General features: G+C 28.3%; 1 long non-coding RNA gene across 1 annotated transcript; it reads right to left on the bottom strand.

Moving 5' to 3' along the window:
- Positions 1–439: 439 nt before the first annotated feature.
- LOC122518318 lies at positions 440–765 on the bottom strand. Its single transcript, XR_006304048.1, has 2 exons — positions 635–765; positions 440–536 (listed from the first exon to the last, which is right to left on the bottom strand). It is a non-coding gene; the product is annotated as an uncharacterized LOC122518318 (long non-coding RNA).
- Positions 766–13766: the final 13001 nt, after the last annotated feature.

The following is a 13766-nucleotide window of genomic DNA, read 5'->3' as shown; positions in this document are numbered from 1 at the left end:
TCGTATCATATATCAATAACCTATCTTATCATCTAATATATAATCTACGATTAATCCTCTTCAGATGCTATTAACAATATTGCTACCTGTGAATAGAAACAATCTGAAAAAAAATTATAATTAAACAGGAACCGATGAAAATCAGCAGCAACCAGTGAAAATGTCCTGACAATAAATGCATAATTAAAATATTAAACAAATACCAACAAAATTGTTCACACATACACACATATATTCATACATTCAGACACAAATACCAACACCACTATTACTACGAGAATAATTGAATTTTGCCAATATCGATTGGAATTAAATCTTGCCAATATCATCGATGATCCTGAAACAAAAATTAATTTTTTTAATTACTCAGAAAAATATCTTGAATGAATAAAAAAAAAGTATGGATACTTCGTCTTCTGACTTCTTATTTTTTATAATAGTAATTCTTCGTTCTAGTTCTTAATAAAAAAATTTATTTTTATCTGTTTCCATGATTCTTCTACCTTCATTTTTGTTGATTGGAAAATTTTTAAACCCTGGAACATAAATTAATTTTATATTAATACATATAACTCTCTCTCTTGTACATAAATTTTTATTAATTTATTTTTATATTATAAATGATATTACAAACCTTGGGACATTATTATAGACATGGTTGTAAATATGTCATAGATAGGAGCTTGAAAAAACAGTACTTTCTGTAACAAAAAACTAGATAAAAAGGGCATGTGTGGGAAAATGAAATTCAAGTTACAATCCGCGATCAAAATTTTTTAATTTGCTTTATTTAATAAATAATGAAACTTAAAAAAAATGAATTTAAATGACTGAGAAGCAATCATTATAAAATTTTGAATTCTCGATGCATTAGAAAATGTGTTCTACATTTAAACAGAAGTGAATATGAAAAAATCCATGATCTATACTTTATTCTTTTTTTAATATACAAATGTATAAATTAAAAAATATTTCAATTCCGTAGAAAATTGATTAATACAATTACAAATCCACATAAGAAATTATTTAAGACACGTTATGAAAAATTTAAATAATTGTGAATATTTCACAATATTTAAAAATTAATTAATATCGCGTTCAAAGGAAAAAAAAAAAGAATATTGCACCTCGCGTCGTATTACAAAATGCATACGCAATTATGCATACCGCCATAAGAATAACCATAACGAGATCAAATCTACATTTGATCGATAGATTACATAAATTTTGTATTTAATAACATTTATATTAACGCGAAGTATGCAGTTACATCGAGTGTCTGATGTACATATTACACCAGTTAAATATATACAAGACACTTTTTTATTTTTAGTAAACTATAAAAAAACAAAAAATAGTAATACAATTTCACAATTTTCGAAGCACATATTTTAAATAAATATGAATTAAAGTACATGAATGTAATATATATATGAAATCTTAAAAGAAAAAAAAATTGAAATTAAATATACAAAATATTAATTAAACATTGAAACAATATTGATAATTAATTAATTGCTAGTGCTTGCTTTAACAGATTCTAATCTAATCAAGTCTCATAGATTGTTAACCGGAATAATGTGAGTAATTTTTAATATTAATAAGCGCTGCAATCTTACATCGCAGCTCTGCCCCAAATGTGACAGGTAAGCATACGTTCTTTATGATTGTAAAAAAATAGAAAAATAAAATAGTAAAAATATATAAAAAAAAAAAAAAGAAAAAAAAGATTATTCCAAGTTAAAATCTACAAGCTTGATAATCACCCAGGTGCATTTACAATCCCGTATACAAGCCTGGGGTCCCTGTTCTCAACTTATTCATATAATCCACACTCTCTCGAGAGAGAGTGTGGGACAGCCTTTTAATTCGGTTTATTTGTATATCAAGATTTATGCATTTTTATTCATATCATATAATTTCTTCTATTATAAATCTCTGTGTAAAAATATTTCAATGATTTTTATATCATCTCACTTTGGTTTCCTCTCTTTGGTTTCCTCTCTTAAAAAACTTTTATTTATATATATATTTATTAAAAATACTTTCTTTAAATATTTCTTATGCAAAGTTGATATTTATTTGTTAATAATTTTAGAATCAAAATGCACACCCTTGACATATTTATACGCACTCGCATGTGCTGGCTGTACTTTCGTGTATTTTCATTCGCTTAGCAAGACTTATACGTTTCTAATCAGAATGATTCAAAATAGATTTTCATTTTAATTTGCACTATCTAATTATTATATATAGATTATATACAAAATGAAATTTTCTAATTATTATTAGATAAATTTCTTTGGTTAAAAAAAAAATAATATGAAGATTGAAATATTACAAATATTTATTTATTAAATACTTTGATCAGTGCACTTATTCATTCATTTTTGATCATTCTGAATGAGAAATGTATATTCTTACCATATTTTCATCTGCATTTAGCAGGTATGTTCGACTGCATTTGGCAGTTTTGTTCATCTGCATTTGGCAGGTATGTTCGACTGCATTTGGCAGTTTTGTTCATCTGCGTTTAGCAGGTATGTTTGTACTTACTGCGATTTTCGTATGCACTTTTAAGTGCAGGCAAGCCTTTTAAATTGTTTCATTTATGTACCAAAACTATACATTTTTATTCCAAAAAAATTATTATTCTACTTTTATATATAATAAATAAAAAGATATATATTAAAAAAATTGTTTTCATATTACTCATTATTTCTCCTCCATATATCTCTTGTAAAATCTTTCTTTAAATATTTGTGTATAGTAAAAATAGTTTCTCCCACTCTCTCTTATGAACTTATTAACTTTTTCACTTGATATTTATTTATAAATAATTTTGGAATGAAAATATATATTCCGGACATATTAATATGCACTTATGAGTGCTGGCAGCCAGCATAATTATATTCATCTGCATTTAGCAGGTATGTTCGATTGCATTTAGCAATTATATTTATCTGCATTTAGCAGGTGTGTTTGTACTTACTGCGATTTTTGGTATGTTCGATTGCATTTAGCAATTATGTTTATCTGCATTTAGCAGGTGTGTTTGTATTTACTGCGATTTTCGTATGCACTTTTCAGTGCAGGCAAGCCTTTTAAATTGTTTCATTTATGTACCAAAACTATACATTTTTATTCCAAAAAAATTATTATTCTACTTTTATATATAATAAATAAAAAAATATATTAAAATGGTTTTCATACTACTCATTATTTCTCCTCCATACATCTCTTGTAAAATCTTTCTTCAAATATTTATGTGTAATAAAAATATTTTCTCCCACTCTCTCTTATGAACTTATTAACTCTTTCATTTGATATTTATTTATAAATAATTTTGGAATGAAAATGTATATTCCGGACATATTAATATCCACTTATGAGTGCTGGCTGCCATTTGTTTTATTTCATTTATTTAGCAAGACATATACGTTTCTAATCAGAATGATTCAAAATACCTTCTCATTAATTTGCACTATTTAAATATAAATCATTTATTATATATAGAGTGTGTGTGTGTGTGTGAAATGAAATTTATTAATTATTGTTAGATAAATTTCTGTGTTTAAAAAAAAATAATATGAAGATTGAAATATTAAAAATATTTATTTATTAAGTACTTTTATCAGTGCATTCATTCGTTTATTTTTGATCATTCTCAATGAGAAATGTATATTCTTACTGTATGTTCATCTGCATTTAGCAGGAATTTCCATCTGCATTAAGCAGGTATGTTTGTACTTACTGCGATTTTCATATGCACTTTTCAGTGCAGGCATGTACTTACTGCGATTTTCATATGCACTTTTCTGTGCAGGCATGTACTTACTGCGATTTTCATATGCACTTTTTTGTGCAGGCATGTACTTACTGCGATTTTCATATGCACTATTCAGTGCATTCAATAAGAATGATTCAAATTTTCTTTTTATTAATTTGTTACTATTAAAAAAAAAAAAATCAACGATCATATATTCAATAAAAAAGAAATATATAAATAGGATAAAAGACTATGTATAGCAAAGTGAAAATAAGAGTCTGGTAACCATTGGGATGCAATAAAAAAAACATTACATTATATATATTCAAAAAATTATTATATCTTTGAAAGAAATTGAAATATATTAAATTGAGAAATGAATTGAAATATTGAAATATTTAAAATATTTAATTATTATATACTTTGATTAATGTGTTTATTAATTCAATTTGAATCATTCTGAATGGTGAAACCTTTATTTTGTGTCCTTATCTGCATTCATGAATGCAGGAATGTCCTCTTCTTCCATCGTTGTATCCAAATGCACTATTTGTGCATGCTGCAGCAATCCATGTACGTCCACACAATTTAAACGAACGTGACTCTAATTTCATAAAAAATATCTAAGACAAGACTCTAATTTATATACTTTAAAAATGCAATGACTCGACTATAAATTTATTTTAATAAGAAAAATGCAATGAGACTCTAGTTTTAATCTAATGTAATAAAAAAATTCCAATGACTCGACTTTTAATCTAATTTAATAAGAAAATTGCAAAGACTCGACTTTTCATTTAATTTAATAAGAAAACTGCAATGACTCGACTTTTAATATCATCTAACAAGAAAACTGTAATGACTCGACTTTGAATTAAATAGAAAAAAAATGCAATGACTCTATTAATTAATTAAAAATAGCAAAATCTAGATTCTAATATTTAAAAGACTCAAATTTTTCACGAACGCGAGTGTGTGGGACAGCGTTGGGAGATGGAATGGTCCATCATCTCCATTCAGGAACAACTTATAATTAAAACTACTACGAGCATAAATGACAACGTGATAAAGGGGTAGACAAAGGGATTTTGATATGACCACGAACCATTGATCAAAGGGTTATCAAAGATATCCTTTGAAAAATAACTCGTAGTCGAATAGTTGCCCACTTGATACCACAATTTGTGGGGGCCTCTTCGGCATTTTGCCTCTTCTTTGCTTCGTGCCCTGACCACTGCAATGGAGCATTCCCTACGTGCGACGCAAGAAAAGAATTACGTGTCAAAAAACGCCCTACCGTTTGAAACAATACATCACAAAAATTGGCACATTTCAGTGGATTATATCAAAAGAATGAAATCGTCCCTGAGCTAAACCGACCTAATCCCGACCTGTTCTCACCATACGCGACAAGGCTCAAACCCTCGTGTTTAATAAAACTTATTTTATTATACGAGACGCATTTGATCTAAGCTGAAAGAAAATTGGGAAGGAACCAACACAGTTATTAGTAATTTTATTTCCGCAGGTTTTTACGCTGGTATTTTTTTTTTGTTTTTGTTTTTATTTTTGTTTTTATTCTTACTTAACCTAACGAGAGGTAAGAGCTTGCAACGTACAGTATCGATTTATTCTAAATAATATAACCACTGAAATATGACAAAGTTCATAAATGCATCATCCCAAACGCCACTGACGAATCCCAACACGCAAACTCAACTGCGTTCCTACCTGAGTGCGTCTCGATTTTTTCTAACACAAGTTTTAATTAATTATTTATTTGTAAAAAAAAATTAAAAAAAAATAAATGTGTACAAGAGTGAAAAAATATTGAATTTATTCCGTAAAGTAATTATACTAGCCTGTGGACGATCAATGAACTCGAAAGAATTCAATGATCGTACGCAACTACACAAGCACATTTAATCGAATGCTCCAGCAGATATTTTTTTCTGAATGATGAACCTATTACAAACTAGGATTAACACGTTGCACATTAAAGGTGACAATGTTTCGATAAAAAGAAAAAATTACAACAATTGTAATAATCTCATTTTATTCGAATAAGAGAGTGTATGTTATTTCTAACATTAAGAATTATATTACTAAAGATCGCGAGGTGCAAGTGTTAATATACTTAAAAAACTAAGTATCAAAACTAATTCAAAATCCTTTGCTAAGTTCAAAAGATATTGGGTGATCTATCTAATGTTCTCATTGGTTGCAAAGTATTTTTGAACTGTTTGATACAATAATCTTAACTTAAAATGCATAGTGTCAGCAAAAAAAAATGGAGAGAAAAGGTATGATGAAAAGTGTAGAAAATTTGCTGACACTTAGCCGAAACCCCGGAGGCAGGAATGTCCACCCTGAATGGAAGCAAACCTTTTGCCGTACCCGGTCCTTACCTACTTAAAATTAAAGTTTACACATACACTCAGAAAAGTATGCTACCTGCCTGCCTATAAACCTATATTTAAAAAGTGCAAACAGACACACCAACACAATCATTCCACGCTGGATCTGTTACTCACATACCACCAGGGTGCAAAAAGCCTAAACTAGAGAGCATGCCCCGGGGCACCTCCGACACCCTAGTTCAACCACGTTCTAAACTTATATTCTAAAAGGTTACGTACCACATGCTGTAATCGTCTGCCAAGGCTAGTGATTATTGCAATAATAACTAATGCAAAAATACTGGTACATACTAGTATATATCTGCATACTAATATGATACAAGTATTGTCAAATTTCCACAAATAAATGTGAAAACTCTACTATTCAAAACGATTCGGAAAAAAAAAGTAAGAAAAATTTAATATAAGTATAAAAATACAAGTACATATATCACACGTGACTGTACAAGTATTTATTTAAATATTGAATGATGTATTAATAAAAAACTTTCGCGAAACGATGTACAGTACACACTACCTGATACGCACACACTGGTGTAAAGTACATCGTGCAATCACTAACACAATGACAGCCGCCAAAGGAGGAAAACTTAAAAACTAATAACCCATGCAAACTTTTTCTCACCCATACGTGTAACACCTGGGTAACACGCATCGATGAGAACGAAGAGAGCATAGGGGGGAGAAAAGGGGAATTAGTATATTAGGCTGAAAATCCTGATCTAATAAAACATAATTAACATACATGAAAAAACATTTTTATAAAAATTCATCTAAACGGATTAAGGACTCTACAAGTCATTTGGTGAATAATGACTTAAGCAAGTGAATGAAAAAAAAAAAAATACCCCATAAGAAACGTTTTATATTATTATATAATACTGTTTCGAGGTAGTGCAGTGTAGAGTGATTCTAACGGTGACAAAAGATGGATATTTCTTAAAAACCTCGGACGACTCTTTCACTAAATGGCTGTTCTAATTAAAGAACTGGGTTTTAAACCACCACTTAATTGCCAGAATCTATCCGGTCGCGAATTTTGTTTGTCTTCTTGCTCATTTATTGATAATAATATCGAAGTATCGATATATCGAGATAAATCACGATTGAAATACTAATCAAGATTGAAATACTAATCACGATTGAAAAACTAATCAAGATTGAAAAACTGAGTGCGAAGCAATGCATATAAAACAATTTTTACATGCTTTATTGGCACGAAATCGAGTAAATTAATGCTCGATTTCACCATTACTAACACGATTAAATATGCAAAGAGAAAAAAATAAGTACAATAATTAATGGCAATGTTAATTAAGTGAATTGAAACCGATGAAACAAGAAGACCCTGGCCTAATCTAAATAAATCACATATATAAAAATCACATATATATTGGGAATCACTCGTGAGCAAAACCAAAGGTTTTACTCACGGTCGCTTATGCTCGTTTCGGACAAAACACATCTACGAATACAACCAGGAACCCGTGCCGATATTGGAACTTTCATCCTCGGCATGATTGGGTCACTGGAGGAACTTTAAATTTGTTCACTCACTCGTTACCAATTGTTACCATAAAAATAAAATAAAAAATGAAACTGAACAATTGGCAGTAGAAGTTCTGCGATGGCTCTAAAACACTCGTCCCCCTCGCTGTTGGTTGAACGATGTCGTGAAGTTGAATCGATGAATTGTTGAATCGATGTATCGTTGAATCGATGAATTGTTGAATCGATGTATCGTTGAATCGATGAATTGTTGAATCGATGAATTGTTGAATCGTTGAATTGTTGAATCGATGTATCGTTGAATCGATGAATTGTTGAATCGATGAATTGTTGAATCGATGAATTGTTGAATCGATGTATCGTTGAATCGATGAATTGTTGAATCGATGTATCGTTGAATCGTTGAATTAATGAGTAATCTGTAATTAAAAATAAAAAATAAAATTAATTATCTTTCATATCATATATCATATATTATCATATAAAAGATTTTTCATGAATGAAAAACATGAATAAAAAAAATTATGATTTAAAAAATGAATGTGTGAAAAGTAATAATTAAGATTATAAAATAATACTAACCGTTGATTTATCCAGACGAAGCCCCAGATTCGTCGATAAAGATGATCCAGAAGAAGTAAAGATGTGAAGTTGTTTGAAATTTGATGAATTGTTGAATTATTGAATCGATGAATTGTTGAATCGATGTATCGTTGAATTGATGAGTAATCTGTAATTAAAAATAAAAAATTAAATTAATTATGTTTCGTATCATTCAAAAGATTTTTCATGAATGAAAAACATGAATAAAAACAATCATTATTTAAAAAATGAATGTGTGAAAAGTAATAATTAAGATTACAAAATAATACTAACCGTTGATTTATCCAGACGAAGCCATAGATTCGTCGATAAAGATGATCCAGAAGAAATAAAGATGTTAATTCACACTTTCGACCATGACAATATTTTAATCGAAACGCAAATCCTCTTCTACCGAATTGGTCGAAAGTGTGTTAATGATTCTAATCGCGTACCGAGCAAATTATTTTTTTTAACAAGAATATTTAAACAAATTCTTGCATTGATTTTAAATTACGATTTAATTACTTTTAAAGCAATCTATGCAATTGCATAACAAGAAATGCAACATTTTTTAAAACGAACACTGACTCTAAGATTGCATTGCCCGCAATCGCAACTGAAGCTCTGAAAATAAAATTTAGTTAAAGCAAGTCGTAGCGTACTTCTGTTTATTTATTATGTTACTACTAAAAATATATATTAATCGTTTTATAATTCAATTATTTAAACTACGTATTCCAAAAATTCTGGAATCGTGCTACTATTTTTTGTATGCTTTAATTATTAATAAAAAAAAATTATTCAAAAGATGTAACTACAAACTTGTAAACTATATAAAAAAAAAGATAAAAAAAAAAATACAAACGGACAAATATCGCGTTGCATTCTATCTTTCAAAGAATAAATTTAATCGCGATAGGGTTATTTTTACAGAAGTATGCTAATTGCGTTAATACCTATAAGAAAGAATAGATATAGCATTAGTGTAAAACTAAACAAGGTACAATATTTATATAAATAATCATTTAAACAATTAATTAGAATCTCGATTGTACGTGTCTTGAATAATTTATATGAATTTAATACCATAAGATATAAAATGAATTTATATTAATAAAATTGAAAAAACAATTGCAACGCGTAATTAAATAATTAATTCAATAAATCATTTCATTTACTTTACAATTAATTAACGAAAGGAGAAGTTAAAATTTTCTAATGCACCGAACGTCAGCCATTGGCCCGACAGTGCTTACGTTGCACCATACAAATTCTATGGACACCGTAAGCAATATCGGTTACCGGATCTCACCACTGGGAGGTTGCTGCGTCGGAGATCCATTTGGAAATTGATGCATTTCTAAAATTAAAGAAAAGAAAGAAAGAAATATTCTTGCACGTATGTATGCAGTTGTATGTATCACCATTGATTAGTATAATTTCCATGGAACGATGGTGAACGTCTTTCTGAAACGATGTAAACAATGGGATGATTGCATACGCCTTTCTGAAACCATAAAAAGAAAGACAGATTATGATAACAATTTTTATGAAATCGTAGAAAATTATAAGATTATATAATTCTAATTACAAATCTTCTTACCTAATTTCAATGCATTCACGTCATCGATAACGATTGCATATACCTGTAAATCAAATGAGATTTAATTAGATTACAAAATTTGATAATGAAATATCTTTTAATTACGGAGTAATTAAGTTCTTACGTGGAGCGAAATTAGTTGAGACTTGTCTCGACGGCGTCCGACAGCTGAATGAGATATGACGTAGTTCGAGTCACCTCACCCCTCCTATTTACCTTATAAGATAGTAGCGAAATGTTTTTCTATGCGTACTCGGTGATAGACAATGTGTATACATAGACAATGCTCGTTACCTCGTTTGACTTTGACCTTCACCTTCGTATGTTTCTCTTTATCTCTGCGTACATTCAAACGTATTTGATCATTAGTACAGATAAAAGTAAAAATAAAAGGGAAATACGTTATGAATGATACGTTAAATATGTTATAATAAAATAAATTACGAATAAAATACATTAGTATGAGAATGTATTGAATATACTGTGTTGCAGATGGTTTAAATATATATGTACTAGTATAGGCATTACATACTTTTTAACATACTTTAAATATTAAATATAATTTCGATGTGATATTCTTTTCGATAAGAATTTCCCCCTCCAAAGTAATCACTGCACGGAAACGTTTAAATAAATGTACATTTGTTTAAACAATTACATAAAAATTAAAAGAATACTAAAATGTGAACGTTATAATCTTAAATTTTATTGCTCAGGTGGATTATTCTCTTTTTACACATGCGTGACGTTCGGAAAGTCATATAAACAACTTTCAATAAAAGTAATTAACATAGAGGACAAAGGCTCAGTCTGAAGGGGAATTTCGAAGAGGACAAAGCTCTGAACATATATTACGAACTTTTTAACAACGATAGACACTTCTATCAATTAATTAACAATTATTTTAATATTTTAATGAATTCTTATTATAATTAGGATTGTTTAAACGCATATATATTTATTTAAACATTACCTAACTTTTGACATACTTTGAATATTAATTAATTTTGATTTTATGTTTTAATAGATGAAAATTTTACCCCACCTGCTCGAAGTCATCACTGCGCAAGAACATTACAACAAATGTACATTAGTTTAAACAATTATACAAAAAATAAAAGAATATTAAAATGAGAGCGTTATAATATTAAATCTTATTGATTAATTTTATTGATTTTCTTTTATACACATGCGCAATTTTCGAAAAGTCACATAAACAACTTTCACCAAAAAAACTTTAATAGAGGATAATTACTCAGATCAACGGTGAATTTCGAGGAGGAGGGATCACAGAACATATACTCCGAGCTTTTAGACAACAATAGACGCTTGCAACGATTAATTAACTATTATTTTAATATTTTAATGAATTCTTATTATAATTAAGATTGTTTAAACGCATATATATTTATTTAAACATTACCAAACTTTTGACGTACTTTAAATATTAATTAATTTCGATTTTATGTTTTAATAAACGAAAATTTTACCCCTTCCCTCCGAAGTCATCACTGCGCAAGAACGTAACAAAAAATGTACATTAGTTTAAACAATTATACAAAAAATAAAAGAATATTAAAATGAGAGCGTTATAATATTAAATTTTATTTTGATTAAATTTTATTGATTTTCTTTTATACACATGCGCAATTTTCGGAAAGTCACATAAACAACTTTCACCAAAAAAACTTTAACAAAGGATAATTACTCAGATCAACGGTGAATTTCGAGGAGGAGGGATCACAGAACATATACTCCGAGTTTTTAAGCAACAATAGACACTTGCATCGATTAATTAACTATTATTTTAATATTTTAATGAATTCTTATTATAATTAAGATTGTTTAAACGCATATATATTTATTTAAACATTACCTAACTTTTGACGTACTTTGAATATTAATTAATTTCGATTTTATGTTTTAATAGATGAAAATTTTGCCCCTCCCCTCCGAAGTCATCACTGCGCAAGAACATTATAACAAATGTACATTAGTTTAAACAATTATACAAAAAGTAAAAGAATATTAAAATGAGAGCGTTATAATATTAAATTTTATTGATTAATTTTATTGATTTTCTTTTATACACGTGCGCAATTTTCGAAAAGTCACATAAACAACTTTCACCAAAAAAACTTTAATAGAGGATAATTACTCAGATCAACGGTGAATTTCGAGGAGGAGGGATCACAGAACATATACTCCGAGCTTTTAGACAACAATAGACGCTTGCATCGATTAATTAACTATTATTTTAATATTTTAATGAATTCTTATTATAATTAAGATTGTTTAAACGCATATATATTTATTTAAACATTACCTAACTTTTGACGTACTTTGAATATTAATTAATTTTGATTTTATGTTTTAATAAACGAAAATTTTACCCCTTCCCTCCGAAGTCATCACTGCGCAAGAACGTAACAAAAAATGTACATTAGTTTAAACAATTATACAAAAAATAAAAGAATATTAAAATGAGAGCGTTATAATATTAAATTTTATTGATTAATTTTATTGATTTTCTTTTATACACATGCGCAATTTTCGGAAAGTCACATAAACAACTTTCACCAAAAAAACTTTAATAGAGGATAATTACTCAGATCAACGGTGAATTTCGAGGAGGAGGGATCGCAGAACATATACTCCGAGCTTTTAGACAACAATAGACGCTTGCTTCGATTAATTAACAATTATTTTAATATTTTAATTAATTCTTATTATAATTAAGATTGTTTAAACGCATATATATTTATTTAAACATTATCTAACTTTTGACGTACTTTAAATATTAATTAATTTTGATTCTATGTTTTAATAGATGAAAATTTTAACCCTCCCCTCCGAAGTCATCACTGCGCAAGAACATTATAACAAATGTACATTAGTTTAAACAATTACATAAAAATTAAAAAAAAATAAAAATGAGAGCGTTATAATATTAAATTTTATTGATTAATTTTATTGCTTTTCTTTTATACACATGCGCAACAGAGGATAATTACTCAGATCATCGGTGGATTTCAAGGAGGAGGGATCTCAGAGCATATACTCCGATCTTTTAAGCAACAATAAACGCTTGCATCGATTAATTAACAATTATTATAATGCACTAATGCACTCTCTTTATGTTACAGCAGAATTTTACCCTCGAAGTCCTCACTGCGCAGGAGCATTAAAATAATTACTTGAAATAGATAAAAATACGAAAATCATAACGTTTTAATCTTAAATTTTATTAAATAGGTTTATTATTCTTTTTATACACATGCTCAACGTTCGGAAGTTTTTGTAAACAACTTTCACCGAAAAAACTTTAACAGAAGATAATTACTCAGATCAACGGTGGATTTCGAGGAGGAGGGAGCTCCGAACATACACTCCGAACTTTTTAACAACAATAGACACTTCTATCGATTAATTAACAATTATTTTAATATTTTAATGCACTCTCTTTATGTTTCAGATATTTTTAATAGATATCTACTGGTTTAAACATTACATATATATTAACGTACTTTCAATAGAAATAATTTTAATATATTTTTATTTTATGTTTCTTTAGATGACTTTTTTAAACTTAATTTCGTTACTGAGCCAATACATAAATATAAAATATACCGATTACTTATATTGTTTTTTAATCAATTTTTGGGTCTTCGGAAGCGGTTACCTCCTCGTGGTTAGACCCGGGCAATGGTATTTTACTTTCAGTATAATGTTTAACATATTTTATATGTTATACATTCCATTGCAAGTAAAATCCAGCTAAAGACCGCTTACCATAAACATTGTAATGATAATTAGTTTCTTTCATTTTCCTAATTAATATCATATTACAATTCATTACATTGTTTTCCCTTTAATACTA

The sequence above is a fragment of the Polistes fuscatus genome, unplaced genomic scaffold (genome assembly GCF_010416935.1).
Source record: "Polistes fuscatus isolate 324 unplaced genomic scaffold, CU_Pfus_HIC Scaffold24, whole genome shotgun sequence".
Lineage (NCBI taxonomy): Eukaryota > Metazoa > Arthropoda > Insecta > Hymenoptera > Vespidae > Polistes > Polistes fuscatus.
The sequence above is the reverse complement of the archived record's forward strand: the minus strand, read 5'-3'. Positions and strand labels throughout refer to the sequence as shown.